We start from the raw sequence: 19319 nt of genomic DNA, 5'->3' as shown, positions 1-19319 counted from the left end.
AGACATATTTAAAACTGGGTGACATATAATCAAAAACTAGGTCACTACGTCAAATCTTTATAAAAAACAACTTGCCAGAAACCATATCATAGCAATGATTTGTCAGATTATGTTCAAAATTTGTCAGAATATACTCCTTGATACAATATTGACCACTTGTAGAAGTAAATCACCTGGGGTAAAAAAGGTCACTAGGTCAAATTATAAAAAAAACAAAACCTTTAGAACATACTAAAAACATTATACATGATCTAATATTCATGAAATCAGAATATTTCCCTTGATTGGCTTTGGGACATATTTAAAACTCGGTCACATTTAATCAAACATTAGGTCACTAGGTGAAATATTAGAAAAATCTTGTCCCGAACCCATATTATGGTAATGATTGTTCAGATTATATTCGAACTTTGTCAGAATGTACCCCTTGATGAAATATCGATCGATTTTGATATATAGTTGTATGTAAAGTATATAATGTATTCACTTTTAGTGTTTATTTTTCGGAATATATTAAATATATTTACAACAGCAGAGCAGAGCTGCTTGTGATTTAAAATGAGGTGAAATACTTAATGAAAGTTGCATTGATATATATATGAAAATCGTTTTCCTTTCACTGCTAGTATGTTTTACTAAGTCATCAATTAAACTTCATCTATTACGTGAGCGGTAATATTAAAAGTCCGTAGAGGAAGCGCCTGAGTACATATTATAATGTATACAATTTAAACTAACACCACAAAGATGTTACACATGTTTTAAAAGGGTCCTAAATAGCACGAAATAGTATTTGTTTTAAGGCATTTAAGCATCGTATGTTATCTATTAGGTCGAAAAACTGTTTGACTTCAAGTTCATAAAATAAGTTTAGATTCCAAGATCAATAATGTATAAAATTATGAACTAAGGCCTTGTCCCTACGGGCTTAAAGTATTACCTCCGTAATTTAAAAGTTATTGGAAAAGTTTACTTACTATTTCATCACATACTAGGAGTGAAAGGGAAATGTTTGTCATATATATCAATGCGCTATGGAAGTATTTCGCCCATTTTCAAAAACAAGCAGCAAATATAATAAATAATTTGTCAAATGCAAACCATACAAGGGACAAGGCAACATATCTGTATGCAAACACAATTTTTAAACAAACAGGGAATTACGTGAAAGACAACCCGGACCCCAGTCACACTCGAATTGTAAAGCTGCACAAAAACTGGATGTGTCGTAAGTGATGTGATACATTCATAAGTAAGATTCATTGCGCTGTTTACAATTATTTCAAGTTTATGTATCTTTTTTCTTACTTTTTTACCATCTGGTGTCTAGTCCCTTTAAGTTTGTAACTTGCTATGCCGAACGTCCTAACGGAAACAAATGTTAACTTAATCACTTGAAATTGTTTGCTTTTATAAACCGATGGCCGCTGTCATTTTGAATATTTTGAACGATCCGCATTATGGTCCATGGCAAAGAAACTATAAGAATACTTAGGTTTTACTGAGTAAATCTGTGAGTCACGGTGTTGTACTGTACAGTTTAATTAGTGATGGGTTGATATCGAACTTTTGCATCTTTTTTGCCGGTTACAAATGTTAACTTGTTTATAACACTATAAAATGGCGCCTAACGGTAATCTTCAACTAGTTCATTAAAGCGTGAAATCGGTAAACTACTTTTAAATCTCATTTTATAAATACTTTGTTTCAGCGATATTTTGGGAAATTGTCAGTAGCACTACAAGTTTGTTAAGAACTTTGAAAATAACTGACAACCATTATATATGATTGATTTAAGCATGTGTCATCCAGAAAACTAATATTAACTGAAATAATTATGCTTACACATTCTCTCCTATAGTCTCCAGGCGCAGAATCACATGACTGTGTTAAAGATAAAAAATAAAGAAAAAAATAACAAATGCATGCATTAATATGAATAATTACAATACATACATACATTTTTTGCAAAGATAATTGTTACTGTTTTAAAACAGGAGTTGTCCAAGTAAACGTGTAGATCGTGTCGATAACAAGATGAACATAACATTGGAAGATTTTACGCCCAGCTGCACTGGACTTCAAGCACGTTTTACGATTCAAAATATATAAGCTATGATATTTCGCAAGTAAATTAGAATTGAAAAAAGGATATTTAAAGTTTGCCATTAACAAATTATATAAATGATTTTAAGTTTTTTTGATATTCAATTCCTGCAAGCATTTGTCATGTAACAAACTAATGTTAAATAAAATTATTTATGCTTACACGATCTCTCCGTCTGGGAGAAGTTGAAGGAGACGGCATATAGTCATCAGGCGCAGAATCATATGACTGTGTTAAAGATGAAAATAAAACAACACACACACTTAATGAATGCATTAATATGAATTCTACATTTGCAAAAATAATTTTAATGTGTTAAAACAGGAGTTGTCAAAATAAACGTGTAGATCGTGTCTATAAAAAGATGAACATAACGTTGGAAGACTATCCGGCCAGCTGCACTGGATTCAAGCCCTTTTTACTATTCAAGATAATTCAGCTATGATATTTCGCAATTAAATAAACATTAAAATAATGATATTTAAAGATTGCAATTTGGCAAATTAAATAGATCATTTAAAGTTTCTGACAACAATTGTATTCAGTTTAGTTAAGCATTAATCATAAAACAAATTTGATAAACTGAAATGAATAATGCTTACTTGTTCTTTCTCTTTTTGTCTTCTTGTTGTCACTTTGTCAATCGCAGAATTATATGACTTTTTGAAAAAAAAAATAAAAAAAATAACAAAACGATACGCATGCATTGAAATGATAAATGACAAATCTTAAATACATTTATGATAAGAGATAATTGTTAATGATTTTAAAACAAGAGTTGTCAAAGTAGACGTGTACATCGTGTCGATAACAAGACAGACATGTTTATTAGTTTTTTTCCGTTGTTCCAACTCCTCAAACAGGCACTGAGTTGTCTTATAACATTAAAAGTATTTGACCTGTATGACGGTCAAATGCGATTGTATATACAATTTAGAAAAAAATATATAACAATGCTAGTCAGAACTTTATGTTCTATATTATCGGTAACTGTTTGTATTCCCCTTAACCTTCCTATTTTGCTTTCAAAAAATGCTTTATAATCAAACAAATCGTGTCTAGTGATGTCGTTGTGTATAACACAATAGCTAGCTTGAATAGTGAATATGCAAAAAATCGCATGAACGCACAAACCATAATAACGAATGATTAACTTGTCATACAAGAGAACATATTCCAAAAAAAGAACATCGAAAAAATCCCTTTTAACAAAACTCTGTGTTAGCTTAGTTTTCAGCGAAATCTTTAAATTTCCTAAAATTCTAAGTTAAATTTGAAAAGAATTAATCTTATTGACTTATGACTTATGTATACAAATAGAGGTTTACAGGGTAGATGAGCATTACAAATTCATTTTAAAAATTGAAATTGGCAAATGATATAGATGAAGTTATATGTTTGATAATCAACATTTTTTTTAATTTAAAAAGGTATTTGTAAAATAACACACTTAAATGAAAATTAGGCTTACAGTAACACTTTTTTGTACATCTGTCTTGAGCTGAGAGTGGGGCGGCGCTTCGATTTAAATCGTATGACTGTATTTAAGATTAAAATGTTACGAAAGTTAACACATCTGCTTGTATGCTTGCATTAAAATAAACGTAAACAAACCTTCTACAAGGGTTATCAATGTAATAGTAGATCGACAAGACTAACATTTTCGCATCAGTTTTCCTTTGTTTAGACTTGATCAAAAGGCTCTGCGTTGTCTAATTACGTGAATTAAAGTGATCTGTATGACCAAGATGTTGAAATAATCACTAGACCCACCAAAAGCTTACGTGTAATGTACATCTGCCTTTAATAACAGTAAATAAAAACTAAAATAATCCTTCAAATAATAAAAGGTCTCGTCTCTACTTACATTTTTAATGTTCTATTTCACTTATCAAAAACAAGTTTCATTCTCAAACTGTTTGACAAATAATAACACTTTGTAAAGCATTTGTGTTCTTACCTTTTCAGATCTAGCACGGCCCAGAAACCTTTGCTTTAGATCTTGGTCGGACTCCTCGCTAGACTGAAATCATATAAGCGAACTATCTTGTTTGTAAGTATTATAAAACCTTCGTGGGCATATATTTTTACAAAAGAAAATCGGGCATATACGAGTATAATTAAATTCTCGTACATACAACATGGATGTTTCTTTTAAGTTCATGACCCTTTCTTCGTTTATAAAGATGGAGACTAGCTTGAATAGTCATTTAGGTTCACTGAAAGTTAATTCTACCACAGTAATCGTTATATATGAATTCCTAAGCATGGGAATTATTTACTTCGACAATCTTACATCAGATTTGATACCAACATTTTTAACAAACTAACAACATTGCGTATAACTAAATGCAATAGATGACAAACGATCAGATAAATGCGGAATGAATATAAAAAAATGCAGAAATGCCCTTATACTCAATAAATGATCCAGTTTAGGTTGTCTGACTTGTCATAGCTGGTGTCTAGTCCCTATAAGTTTGCAACTTGCTATGCTGGAAGTCCTAACAGATACGAATGTAAGCTTGATCAGATGAAATTGTATTTTATTTACCAATGTGCGCTGTCATTTTGAATCTTCTACACGATCCGAACTATGTTCAATGACAAAATAAACTATAACAGTGCTTAATTATTACTGTCAAAATCTGCTAGTCACTGTGTTGTACAGTCCGGTTTAATTATGAGGGTTTGGTATCGATCGTTGGAGTTTTCTTGGAATAATGAGCGGATACAAATGTTAACCCTAGAAAATGACGCCCAGTGGTAACTTTAAATCTTCATTTAGTTCTTTATAGCGTGAAAGTGATAAAAATACATTTAAATCTAATTGCGTAAATGCTGTGTTTTAGTAATATTTTGTGAATTTGTCAGTAGCAATACTAGTTTTTTTTTTAAAGAAAAAGAAAAGCAAGTTTGCTTTAAACTGAATGTTTCAGTAATGAAACACAGATTTCGTCATACAAAATGAAAACCTATTTTAAACGCATAAACAAGAATATCACTGCTTTGAAAGTGCTGATTTCAAAATATACTTCTACAGCCATTTTTTAAAATTCTTGTTAATGTAGGAATGGCCCCTCCCTTGCGTGTACATTTTGCTGAAAGGCATAACAATAGCAAAAGATGACAAGGTTTATATGGGTCAATTCAATCCTTCAGTGGTGCCAAAAAATACCCATCACTCTGGCAAAGAAAGGAAGATGTCTTCACACAAATAACGTAGGAAAACTATGCGAACAACTGGACTGGACGTCAAGCCCGATTTAAAATTCAAAAAAAGTTTAATTCTGATACTCCGAAAGTGAATTATTTTCCATTCATTTAGGCATTTGCCATTTAACAGACTCATATTAACTGAAATGAATTATGCTTACACATTGTCTCCTTATGGGAGGAGGTAAAGAAGATGGAATAGGTGGCACATCGTCAGCCGAAGAATCATTTGACTGTGTTAAAAATAAAAACTAAAACGAAAATTAACACAACGTAACGCATGCATTGAAATGAGTAATTACAATACCTACATACATTTATGTATTCAATAATTGTTAATGTTTTAAAACAGGAGTTCTCAAAGTAAACATATAGATCGTTATGATGACAAGAGTTACAAAACGTTGGAATATTATATAACCAGCTGCACTTGACTTCAATTCAAACTAGTTGGTCTATGATATTTTGCAAGTAAATAAATATTAAAATAAAGATATTAAAATTTTGCAATAAGCATTTTATAAAGATTATTATTAGATTTTCAGCCATTGTATTCAATTCATTTAAGCATTTGAAGCATTTGTAATATAACAAACTAATATAAATTGAAATGAATAATGCTTATACGTTCTCTCTCTTTGTTCTTTCAAGTTGGCACATCGTCAAACGCACAATCATATGACTGTGTTACAGATGCAAACAAAAATTATCAAAACTTAATGCATGCATTGAAATGAAAGTTTGCTATACCTACATACATTTATTTTTTGCCAAGATATTTTTTTTTAAACTAGGATTGTCGACGTAAACGTGTAGATCGCTACCATAACAAGATAAATAATTTTGTTTCAGTTTTTTCTTTGTTTAAACTTATCACACAGGTACTGCGTTGTCTTAATTGGTGAAAAAAGTGCCTTGTATTACGGAAGATGTTGAACATTTGTATACAAGTGAAAACAGACACAGCAAAAACCTCCATTGTTCATTTTTTCTCTTGCTGAAATGTGATTCTATATGCGTTTTGAATAAAAGTAAATAACAATACATTTCGTGCCAAGTAATATCTTTGTGTAAAGCATTTTTTCTCTTACCTTTTCAAATGACCGGTTTCGCTTTGTAAAGCTCTCGTTCGGACCCTTTACTATTCTGAAAACAGGAAAGCGAAAGATACAGTTAGTAATTAAAAGAGAAAAGAAAACGCAAAAACAATGGGTTGACCTGGATAAACCTTTCCATGATTAGCTGCAATGGCCATACACTGTTGAAAGTTCGTCTTAAAATTTTTGTTTTAATGAAAGAATTAAAACTTGCACCAGAAAAGAAGAGAGGTATTTGTGAGACAAGTTCAACAGAAATAGCGAAATATTAAATCAAGCCATTTCAGTGTCGTGTGTTATCAGTTATTTAAAAAAACTGCATATCTTCATTTAACTTTATATATATACATCTAGTAACATGATGTCAATACCGTATGGAAATGTCTTATTTCAATTTATATAAGCCATGCTTTCTGATAATAAATAAATGAACACGAAAAATGAAGTTTTAAGTTTGAAATTGTCGATTAATTAAGGTTTATCAAAGAATGATAACCATTAATTATTTTAAATTCATTTACGCATTTGTCATATAAAATGAAATAGATTTTCTCATCTTTTTATATTGTAAAAGGTGAATAGCCTTTTTGGAACGTTTATGATGTACCTGTGTAAGAGATCGAAAACAATACAAATGGTCTGCATTCATATAAAGTAATGTTAACAAACCTACATACCTTTATTGCAGAAAGAATGAATACGATTGACTTTCGACTTTTAATATGTAGATATAGAGGGTAGAGTCTAAACAATTAAAGTTGGTCTCCAGGACAAGCAATGTCGGTCTTTAAGGATTATGCGCAAAACTTGTAACTTTTAAGATTTAAAATTGTCAATTGTTAAAAAACAATTCAAATGTTTAATGGCCATCACTTATTTTCAATTCGTTTATGTATTTGTCATTTAACACACTACCTGATAAGAGAAAGGCTAACAATAACCCGGTCTTTAGCTAAAAGCGGATAGGCACTTCAGAACAATTTAAATCATATGACTGTATTAACAGATCTGCTGTTATGCTTACATTAAAACAAATTAAAACAAAACTTAAACAGGGGTTATCATCATTATTGAAGAATGTTACGATGGCAAGACTAACATTCTCGCATCAGTTTTTCTTTGTTTTGACTTGTCACACAGTTTATGCTATGATATGCTATTACGTGATATAAAAGTGATGTGTATGACTGCTGCAGTAGCTCATGGTCGGACTCCTCATTAGTCGGAAAGCATATAAGCTATCTAGTTTGTAAGTTTTACAAAATATGCATAAGCATAGGTTTATTCAACAGAAATTATAGCAGTTACACTTCAATATACATACAACATGGATGTTTCGCTTAAACTCACAACCTTTATTGTTTTGCGAGAGGTAAAGACAAACTAAAAAAGTCATATAGGTTCACTGAAAATTAATTCTACCGCAGTAATCGTTATACATGAATTCCTAAGCGTGGGAATTATTTTCTTCAAGGAAATCTTTACATCACATTTGATACAAACAATATTAACAAACTAACAACATTGCTTATTACTGGAAATACAATAGATAAAAATAAAGCGACCGGTGGTCAAATACGCTAAAAAATATACTTTATTGAGAAAGGCGAAACAAATTCTAAATGTTTCCTTAATATTGAAAAATCACGTAAAAGCAGAAAAAAATATTATTTCAATACTTTTTGATGGTGACAGAGTCTTTGAAACAAAACAAATAACAGATGCAGAAGCTAATTTCTATAAGGATTTGTACACCACATACTATAAAACAATATGGAATATACTCAAAGTATAACCGACGTTTACATACCTAACACTTTGGAACCAAATTGATCCGATTAATGCGATAGCTAAATAACACATGAAGAAGCGACAGCAGCGCTCAATGAAATGAAACTGAATAAAAGTCCTGGACTTGATGGTCCTACAGTGGAATTTTATAAAGCCTTTTCGAATATAATTGGAAATCTTGCCATTAATTCTTTTAACGAGAGCTATTCAAAAGGCGAATTATCTTTTACCTCAAAACCAGGAGTGTTTTAGCTGTGTTTTAAAAAGGATGATCCCCAAAAACCCTTGAAAACTGGCGTCCAATATTCCTTTTAAAAACGAATATAAGCTAGCGGCAAAGATTTTAGCAAAACACATGCAATTAGTCCTACCAAAGATTATAAGTTTTGATCAGCAAGGTTATATTACGAATTGAACTTTAGGTTTCAATATACGACATTTAGATGACGTTATAGATTATACTGATATTAATAATAAAGAGGGTGCGATTTTATTTCTTGACTTTAAAAAGGCCTTCGACAGGGTAGAATGGCATTTTATGGTCGACATATTGAACACATTCGGCTTTAAGGGCTCGCGTATTAGATGGGTTAAGACTTATTGCAATATAACCTCCAACATATCAAACAATGGATAGATATATGGCTCATTTCATCTACAACGTGGTGTTCGGAAGGGATGCCCTCTATCTGCTCTTCTTTTTATTTTATATGTAGTTGTTGAAGTTTTATCAATTAAACTGAAACAATGTGAAACATAAAAAGGTATCAAAGTAAAAAAAAAAAAAACATCAAAGTTTCCCAACTTGCAGACGACACTATTTTATTTTTTAAATCCTATAGAAATACCGATTGTTTTAGAAATAATTGATATCTTTGGAAAACATTCGGGTTTCAAACTTGACAAGATGAAAACGCTAGGTATCTGGATAGCTACATCAAAAACTCCACCCGTCACTATGTTACAGGGTGTACAATTTACTAGTTTCAAGTTTCAAGTTTATTCAGTAAACTCATGTCATACATGCATGACAAAATGAGAATTGCAATGAACATATTATACAGTTACACATAAAGAGGCTTTGAAAAATGAACTTCAATTATAATATAATAATTAACATCATGGTATAAAGAGGAGTACATTATATTCTATTATTAACTTTTTTAATGATACATTTCATAAATTTACACCATTTTGAAAACATAATACATTCTAGGTTTAATTTCATAACACGTTTGAATGACAATATATTCGCAGTTCTAAAATTACAGTTATCAATGAAACGTTGCCTTTCGTTAGTGAAATAACTACACTCTAACAAATAATGAAATTCATCACCAATACGATTTGAATCACAAAGGTGGCAATTTCTGTCATTTATGTTTATATTCCTCCAACTACCTACTTCAATAGGAAAATGATTGTTTCTTGTTCTAAATCGTATAACATAGTTCAATAATTTTGGCGGTGTTTTAACAAGATAGTTTTCATATTCAACACGTTCTTTAAACAATCTATAATTTACACATTACTACAAAACATGTTAAATCTCTTGGCGTCTACTTTGGAAATAATAAACATGAATGTATTGACCTTAATTGGGCCGACAAATTAGAAATATGTATGCAGCTAATTAACACTTGGAGTAAACGAAAACTTACATACTTAATAAAAAACCCTACTTTTTCCCAAATTTCTTTTCTTAGCTCAATTTTTTTTATCCCGATAATAATTCTAATATAATTAATTCAATGGTCTTCCGAGATATTTTATCAATAAAACAAGCGCAAGCTGGAAAACAATACGATCTCTTATGTTTGACCAATTCGGCAAGAACTTTCTCATCTTTTACATAAACCTAGACTCCATCAAGTCCTTACAACTAATTATCAGCAAATTGAGCTTTTTTGATAAAGACTTACAGTCAATATGTATCCACTTTTCACAAATGTCTGCTCGGCAAGACAAAATGTCTTACCATTTTATAATGTTAGGAAGGAAATAATCATGGATAATACATTCATGAAATGTAATAATAAAAGTCTGTTCTTCAAAACCTGGATTTATTCTGATTTGATTATCATTAATGACATAATTTCAAATACCAGCGACATTGAAACACATTTAATTTTTAATAATCCTAAAAACAAAACGAATTGGATGGCAAAAATTTATACGTTAAAATAATCTTTACCAGCTTGCTGGAAAAATAATGAAAATCAAATGAATCATGAAATACACTAGTTAACAAAAACAAAAGTAAAAAAAAAACCAACATCTAATCGATTTGACAAATAAAGACATTTACCAGCTTTCTAGTACGCAATCTGTTGAAAAACAGTCCATCCGTGGTACGAGTCGCCGTCTTCTAGAAAAAGTAGAATTGAAATCATGGTATTATATAAATCTTAAATTTATTGTTGACAATAAAGTTAAACAGTTAAGAAGTAAACTGTTACATAAGCTTGTGGAAACTAACCTGAATTTATTGACCTGAAAATTGAGAGACTTTCCTTTATGCATATATTGCCATGAAGTAGAAAAAATACGAGAAAACAATATACAGTGTTCTACTCTGTCCAATGTTTTGGAACACCATTTATTCCGTATTTAAAAAAGTGGTATAAGTACAATTCTTAACAACATTATACATCTTGCCAGGATATAAGACATACCAAAAAGAATATACTTGCGTAAATATTGTATTGAGCCAAATTTGCTACTGTATTTATAAATCATACTTCATCAGTGATAGGAGACGAAAAACAAGACAGTGATAAAGATGAAAATTGAAACGACAATTATCAAAACTTAACGAATGCATTGAATTAAATGATAACAAATTCCTGCAAAGATAATTGTTAATGTTTTAAAACATGAGTTATCAAAGTAAACGTTAAAATCTTTATGATTACAAGATAAACACATAAGATACACATAACATTGGAAGCTGATTCAAAATAGTTAAGCTATGATATCAAGCAAGTAAATTAACATTAAAATAATGATATTTAAAGTCTGCAATAGGCAAATTATATAGATTATTTGAAGGTTTTGATTACGCACAGTAAAGCATTTGTGTTCTTACCTTTCCAGATGTATCAGAGTCCAGGGAGCATTGCATTAGGTCTTGGTCGGACTCTTCATTAGTCTGAAAGCATATAAGCCAACTATAAAGTTTGTAAGTATGATATGAAGAAATGTATAAGAATATGGTTTTTCAACAGAAATTGGAGCGGTTATAATTCAATATACATACAACACGGATGTTTCACTGAAACTAACAATTCTTCTTAGATATCGAAAGATCAAGACTAACTAATAAAGTCATATAGCTTCACTTAGCGTGAATTGTTCCACAGTTATCGATAAAATGGTATATACTGGAATTCCTAAGCGTGGAATCCATATTCGTCATGGAAAACTATACATCAGTGTTGATACCAACAATTTTAACAAACTAACAACACTGCTTATTACTGGAGATACAATTGATGACAAACTATCAGACAAGTGCTGATTAAATGTAAAGAAGGCACAAATGCCCCAATAAACACTTAATAAAAGATCCGGTTTAGGTTGTCTGACTTGCCTCAAGTGTAATGTGTATCCTCGTAGTTGAAGCTTTAAATGATGGAACATGATATTTTTTCTTTACTTTATATATTTTTTAACTCCGTGAGATTTGAAACACCATTTTGAATTAAACAGAGCAACTAAGATTGTCGCTTACATTCTTGAAAACTTTAACAGCCATAATACCGACAGTTAACGAAAAAGACACACAAGGGTACATAACGTGCATAGTTGTTTAGTGTAACTATCAACTATTGGAAAATAATGAGGGATCAAGTGGATATTTTTGTGGGTTTGGCGTGCCTGGCGACACCTACGGTTTTGGCATTAATTGGAAGAGTTTCTTGTAAACAGAAAAACTCTACCGCAAAACTTCACCTCAGCATTGAATAGTATCGTCAATGCAAACTGACATTTTTTATCAAAAAAAAAAAGAAAATATGTACGAGTATTTGTTTTATAAAATAACTGCTTTTAATGGTTGTTGCTTTGACTTGCATACATATCTGAGGTATTGCGATGATAAAACTTAAAGTCTTCGATATGATAATAAATCTTTACTTCTAGTTTATCTTGTAGGTAAACACGGGCTTAAACCGAGATCGACAGTGTTTTTCGACGGTTGGCCCGATAAGAGTCAATATTTATTTTATAAATCCGGAAGATTTCAAGTTTGATGACGGAAATACTTTAAATACTATTGATTTCAAACCATTTTAAACTATCAGTAAAAACCAATGTATATATACACGCATTTCTTTCATACATTTCGATGAAATATAGAGCTTTATAAGCGGACAATAAACAGTAAAAAAATTATATCGATAGTCTATACGTGGGACAGGTGACTGATAATACCCGTTTCATAGAATAATGCAATGACAAATACAGCGACAAGCGCAAAAGCTGGAAATTCGAAATAAACCCTGTTTAGGGGCACAAGACAAGGACCCCATACGAAAATGATCCATACACTGTCTCCTTTCTGTCATTCGTTGGTAGGGTACAACGATTGTGAAGAAAAATATCTTATACTAAGTCACTCTCGTTGACACGATGTTGCACGAGAGGGTGGTCTTGTGTTGTAGAGGAAACCGGAGTAGCCGGGAAAACTGTCATGCCGGTTTATTGTCCACTATCAAAACTCACATATGTCCAGGCCGGGAATCGAACTCAGACTGGATAACCAAAATTCAATCAAAGTAATTTTGACAATATTATGGTCAAACTAGAGGGCTCGCGTTTCAATGGGCTCGTCTTTCACTGACCGTTACAAGGCGTTACAAGGCGGTAAAATAGCTTTTATTTATCAACTATTATGTATGTGCCGAGATACGGGGACAATTGTAGCACTAATACTAGACAATCGACGACAATATACGCTAAAATCGCCCATATCGACCAAAGTCGGCCGATATGAGTTTTAGCCGTTTTGATTGGCTACAAAACTCGCCGATTACAGGATTAGATAATTGGCTGTCAAATTCGCCCTAATATGAAACATATGCAGGCAATAGATTAAAAAAAAATCCAACGTTTCAACCTGTTTTGAAAATTATGTTTCTCGCCTAAAATATATTTGTCATTATTAGCCTATTGAATACTTCAAGCACTTTTAACGGTTTGATATTACAGTTGTTCTTAACCTGTTGATGGATTTTTCGATAATCTTCTTAATGCAAACCGACAGAATCACTTACGAAAGGTGAAAATATTTAACATCTGGCAAAGGATTTACGAAATAAAGACAAAAAGACAAGCTTCTTCAGACTTCACAGTGCTTTATTTATAAGTACGTGCAAGGTTACTGAAAGGATGCATGTCAGAAACAGCAAAGAAAAGTCTAGAAAAGCAGGCACCATGTATGAATAAGGTTTGAATAAGCTTCAATATAAACTTTAGGTGTGTGATAAGATTGTTTTAAACAAAATATCGTACCATACGTAATAGTTAATTAATAAAATACAGCTAACAGCGGAAAAATTAGTTGGCTAAATTTCATATTAAATATGAAATCAGATGATTAATAACATTAAATTATCACGTGAGGTTTTCACAAGGAGGTATATCATTCAGGTAATATAGCATTTATGAAGCAAATAATATTTTATAGAATTTTTGAATTCAACCCCAACCTAAAGTGAGTTATAATAAAGTATCTGTTTTATGCCAGTTAAGATTATTATCGTATGGGTTAAAAAGGCGGTAAGTGCAATATAACAGTTTAAGATCAAAGAATATACCCACGTTGTAATGCTTTAAAAACGATTTTATGTTTGTGAATGGATGCATTCCATATAGAAATTTAAGTTCAAAATGGAGTCCTCGATTGTATTATACTCGTCCAGATATGTATTAAATCGTTTATTACTTTATATTTATTTGTTTCGTGTATAAAGCATTTTGTCAGCGAAACATACATAATGTATTACATTTTAAGTACCAACAGTTCAAGAGTAACAACCTATAAATGTTAGAAACATTTAAAGGAAGTGGGTGAGTGTGTAGACAGTTAAATTACACCCAATATATTGTAATTGTCTTTCGTATAGTCCATTTAGTTGTCATGATTGTGCAATGTGTGGCATGTTTTAAAACTAGTTTCATTTATTTGAATAACAATTGCATTGGTCGATATAGATCTTCTCGCTCTAGACTAACTTTCAATTTTCCTCTAACAATTCATTACCTAAATTTCGAACTGGAAAGTATGACGATTTTTTCAGAATGATAATTTTATTTAACATTCAGTCAATAAGTGTTTGAAACTATAAAACGTATATCGTATTATATCCTGGTATGACATTTTAAGTCATTACATAGTTACCTATTAGGTATCCGTTTGTTATAATAAATATGTCTATACGGACATCAAGCCAGTAAATATATGATACAAAAAATCATGTTACCATTGGACGCCATTATGATGGAACCAGATATATTTATTGTAAATGAGTTAAATTCAGATGCATGAATTTAAGTTTGAATCTTATCTTATAGCAAGGTATGGCTTCTGACAAAGTGTAAATCTGTGCATTAACTTAATATTTACCTAAAACTTAAAGGAGATACACAATATCATTTAATAGATTGATCAGTTGAGGTTTTATGGTATCAGTTAAAATGGCTGAGTATCGATTAACTACGCTTGATTTGGAAACAAATAGCTGATCAAAATGTTTTCTTGATCAGTTAAAACTGATTTTGTAATACCGTTAGGCGCTGCCTTTTTATATATTGTGACCCATTACGCACAATACAGTACTAAGTATGTAATGTCTAAATCTGTTGGTCAAAGTGATACTCTGTATTGTTTCATTTATTGCAGACTTGAGTGAATAAAAATCAAAATAAAATAAATTCATTTTCAGCATAACAGGTTGCATACTTAAATTGACTAGACACGATATGATAACATTGCAAGAAAAACACAGAAATTATAAAAGCTACATACATGTAACATCGAAATTTTAATAAAATAGGAATGTAGAGAAATGTATGAACTATGACAAACAGTATCACTAACTCGACTACTCTTTCGCTATAAGCTATTTATGCGCTCGATTTAAAATATACTTACGGTTTCGTTGAATGTTAATTTTAATAAAGATAAATGCTTTTGTTTATCAGCCTGTTGGTTAAAAGGTTTCAATAGGGTTAAGAGAAGTGATTTGCATATAAAGACGTGTTGATTATTTTACACCCTTCAAATATAATGGGCATTAAAGAAAGTCAGGTGATTTGCCATTTTGGTCGTGACCTTTTGCGTGCTTAATATAGAATATACTTACATCAAGATTCATTTTTTTCGAACACTTTCCTTGTCTTTAAGCGGAAGCTAGAAAACTTGCCCATGTGGCAAAAATGCTTCAAATGAGTTGGTAGAATAGCTACTTTTTATTTCATATTTTAAATCATTTACCTATCGAGCAAACATACGATCATGCGGCCGCTAGGGCAGAAAAAAATAAGATAATATATTGTTTGTGTTTTATAATAGTTGTTAAAAGCATAAATTTAAAATAATGCACATAAAGTGTAAATGTTGATTTTGGTTCAGATTATGCAGAGTATGCATATCAGACTACAATCAGTCTGAATCGGCCTCATTCATATACATAATTACATGTACGTCAAATTAGTCCAGTTCTTGCAATGTTAATGGACCCTCTGATCAGGAGTTGAACAATGTAATTATGGAATCATTTAATTTTGTATACTTTTGGACGGTTTCATCGCCTTTGTTTTCTTTCCAAAATCGAATCAACACTGCGGTGAATGCCACCTTTTACTTTTAATGACCAAGCCAGATTAAAACAATAGTGTGGATAAATTATTAGAGCTAAATGAAGCCTTTCCTTTTGTTTTATATTCATCGACACATAAATTTACCGTTTCTGATTAATCTACGTCCAGTTTCGCTTAAATCAATGTTTAAATGAGATCCTTACGCCTCTGGAAATAAAAACTGATGATTTTACCAATTTATAGTTTATGAATGATAACATTTAGTTGAAATACTACATGTACTACGCAAACAATATCTTAAACACCCCTTTGAGTTTCAAGCAATACTTACAATTAACTTATCATTCCTGAAACGCATTGCAAAAGTAACTTCCTCGACCTACCCGTTTTCTTCCACTTGGCCTAAATTTTGTATTTGATTAGAGAACTGAACAGAAAAACAAACTGTATTTGTTTTTTTTATATTAGTACACATTGTCGTAAGTGCTTTGATTCGGTAAAGACGCCTTAATGTTTTAAAGCGGGCTATTGTTTATGTTAATCCAGACAATTTGGGCTATTTTGTAGTGTAATTTTGATATTTAAAACTGATTAACCTTAAAGCTGCACTCTCACAGATTGAACGTTTTGACAACTTTTTATTTTTTATCATGGAACGAGTCATTTTTTGGTGAAAATCCATTGAAACCAGTTATATATGACTGCTGACAAAAAAATAGATCACAGATTTTTATATGTAAGTTCAAAAATGGATTTTTATGCGTTTTTTCTTAAATCGTTAGTAACGGTTTAAACCATGAAACATTAATTTTCGAACGACAATATGAAAATCTGCGATCTGATCTTTTGTCAGCAGTCTTTTATTATTGGCTTGCAGATATTTACGCAAAAACTTGCTCTTTCCAAGACAAAAAATAAAAACGTTGTAAAAATGGTAAATCTGTGAGAGTGCAGCTTTAAGGACAAAACAAAAATTCAGAACTGACATCCCTATCTTTGCAGGGCAGTCAAACTAGGAAAATTAAAAAAACCCTTTTATGGCCAAGCAATGAACCTTTGAGCGGAAAACGTTCATAGAGTGTCATATTTTGCATCATTTATCACCTTAACCGGATGTTATATCACGTTTACAATTATATAATACTTCTTGCCCTATATATTATTTTGGTATCCCTTAAAACAGTATATTTTGAATAAGTACTTAAATACAAACCACAATAACATGATAAAAAGTGTTGAAGTCATTAAATCTTAGCAGTAAATATCGTATCCAAGTGACATTTAACTAAATTGAGGACACCAGGCTTATCGCAAATTGCTCGATAAAATAACAATCTCAAAGGTATGTCGGATCCATTGATTAGATACGACCATATTGGACTTTTCAAAACGTCTGTATACGAGAACATTTAAACCGCGCGTGAAACGGGACCATCACTGTGTTGGTTACCGAGATATTCCAATTACTTTTGGGTGCACCTTAATTCTCTAACAAAGATTCGTCAAATAATTTATGAGTAGAATGACAGAACATCTATGGGATGAACGCCCAGTTGTTTGAAACAACATAATCAAACGATCCTTAACTGGTGTCACATCTTCCTGTGTTCATAGGTTTAAACGTATACGTTTTGGTAGATAATTAGTTAATTGATATTAATTTTCAATAAATGACGCTTTGTAGACGACAATAAAAAATGAAAAACGGAAGAAACAAAAATGAATCACATTCACTTACAACACAGTGCCAATGTCTACGATCTACGTATTATATCATATTTTTGGCATACACAATTATTGTGCAGGTATTACTCGTTCTATACTTAACTGTATGAGGTTTGTATTTCCAAAGTTATAAAATCATTTTGATGAGCTTATAAGTGTGTATCATGTGAATGATGTTTAAGAATACGTGAACTTATAGCTTTTGCCTTGGCGTTGCTTATCATCTTTATTCCTATCGTATTTATACGATGCATTATGTCTATGTAAAACAACATAAAACATACCTTTTGGGCTACTGGTTTCGCAATCCCAACTGAGTATGTGGTTCCTTCGTCGCTTCCATCCACTTCCTCCTGAACTTTATAAACATCCGTCAAATCTTGAATCAAGCGTATAAAGACAGTCTGATTTTCATTAAGGCTAAATTTTGTAAAGGTATGTTTATATTCGGCTTCCTTCATCTGTTTTGTAATCTCTGAAAATTCTCTCTCAAAATTCCTGCTCATAAGGTAAAGTTGGCCTGAACATGAGTTCTGAACTAACTCATTAAGTCGATGTTCATGTTTAATAGCCCAAGAAGCGTTTTCTTCACAAATAGAAGACATGCATGTAATTGCGTCGATGTTTTTGTCGTTTATTTTACCCGTTTCCGTTCTCAAACAACGTATCGAATATCCCACTTTCCGTTTCAATTTACGTTCTAAATCATCCAGTTGTTTACTGCATTTATCTTTTTGGGTAAAACTTGTATCTCTTTTAAGATCCATTTCTTTCTTCAGGCGCTTAATTTTATCTTTCATCTCATTTAAATCTGCAGTCATAGTATTGACTCTTTCGTAATCAATATGTTCAGCCTCGCGACACAAATCAACAAGCTCATCACCACATGAAAGATGACCCGAAAAAAGACATCGACCACAGATCATAGATTCATGAATTTTGCAAAGAAACAAAAGTCGTTCAGTCGGATGGTGTTTGCATATTTCCTCTGTGATATCAAACAAAATGCGCTTTGTCGTTTCTTCATTCTTTTCATACATTTTCGGTATGTGGGTTTTGAATGCCTTTCCTGTCTTGTGAATGCCGAAACACATGTCACAAATGTTTCCGCATGTATTGCAGCTTCCAACTGCTTGTACCTTACAACACATTTCACACATTACTTGCTTTGATGCCATTTTAAATACTGAAGTTATTATCAAAATGTCATAACCATTAAAACTATAGCTACAGCAGTTTGTCTTCAATAAGCATATCGAGCTTAAATATTTTAAACTGTTCAATCAAGAGATCACTGATAAGAGATGACTTTTTGAAATTCGTATTTGTTTACAAAGACCTAAGGAGTTCGGTTAAATGTTTGACATAAAACTGATAAAGGCGACTTTGTTATCTTTCTAAATGAAATCTTTAATTCTGTCTGATGATAAATGATGAAAAACACACACAGATAAATAAATGTCAATCAGCAATAAAACACGAACAGAGAAATATTATTGTGTTATCTATTTCATTTTAAAGTAACGCTAACACAGTATTTATGACAGCGATATAGTTTT

The sequence above is a fragment of the Mya arenaria genome, chromosome 7 (assembly GCF_026914265.1).
Source record: "Mya arenaria isolate MELC-2E11 chromosome 7, ASM2691426v1".
In the NCBI taxonomy this organism is placed as follows: domain Eukaryota; kingdom Metazoa; phylum Mollusca; class Bivalvia; order Myida; family Myidae; genus Mya; species Mya arenaria.
Note: the sequence above shows the minus strand (reverse complement) of the source record.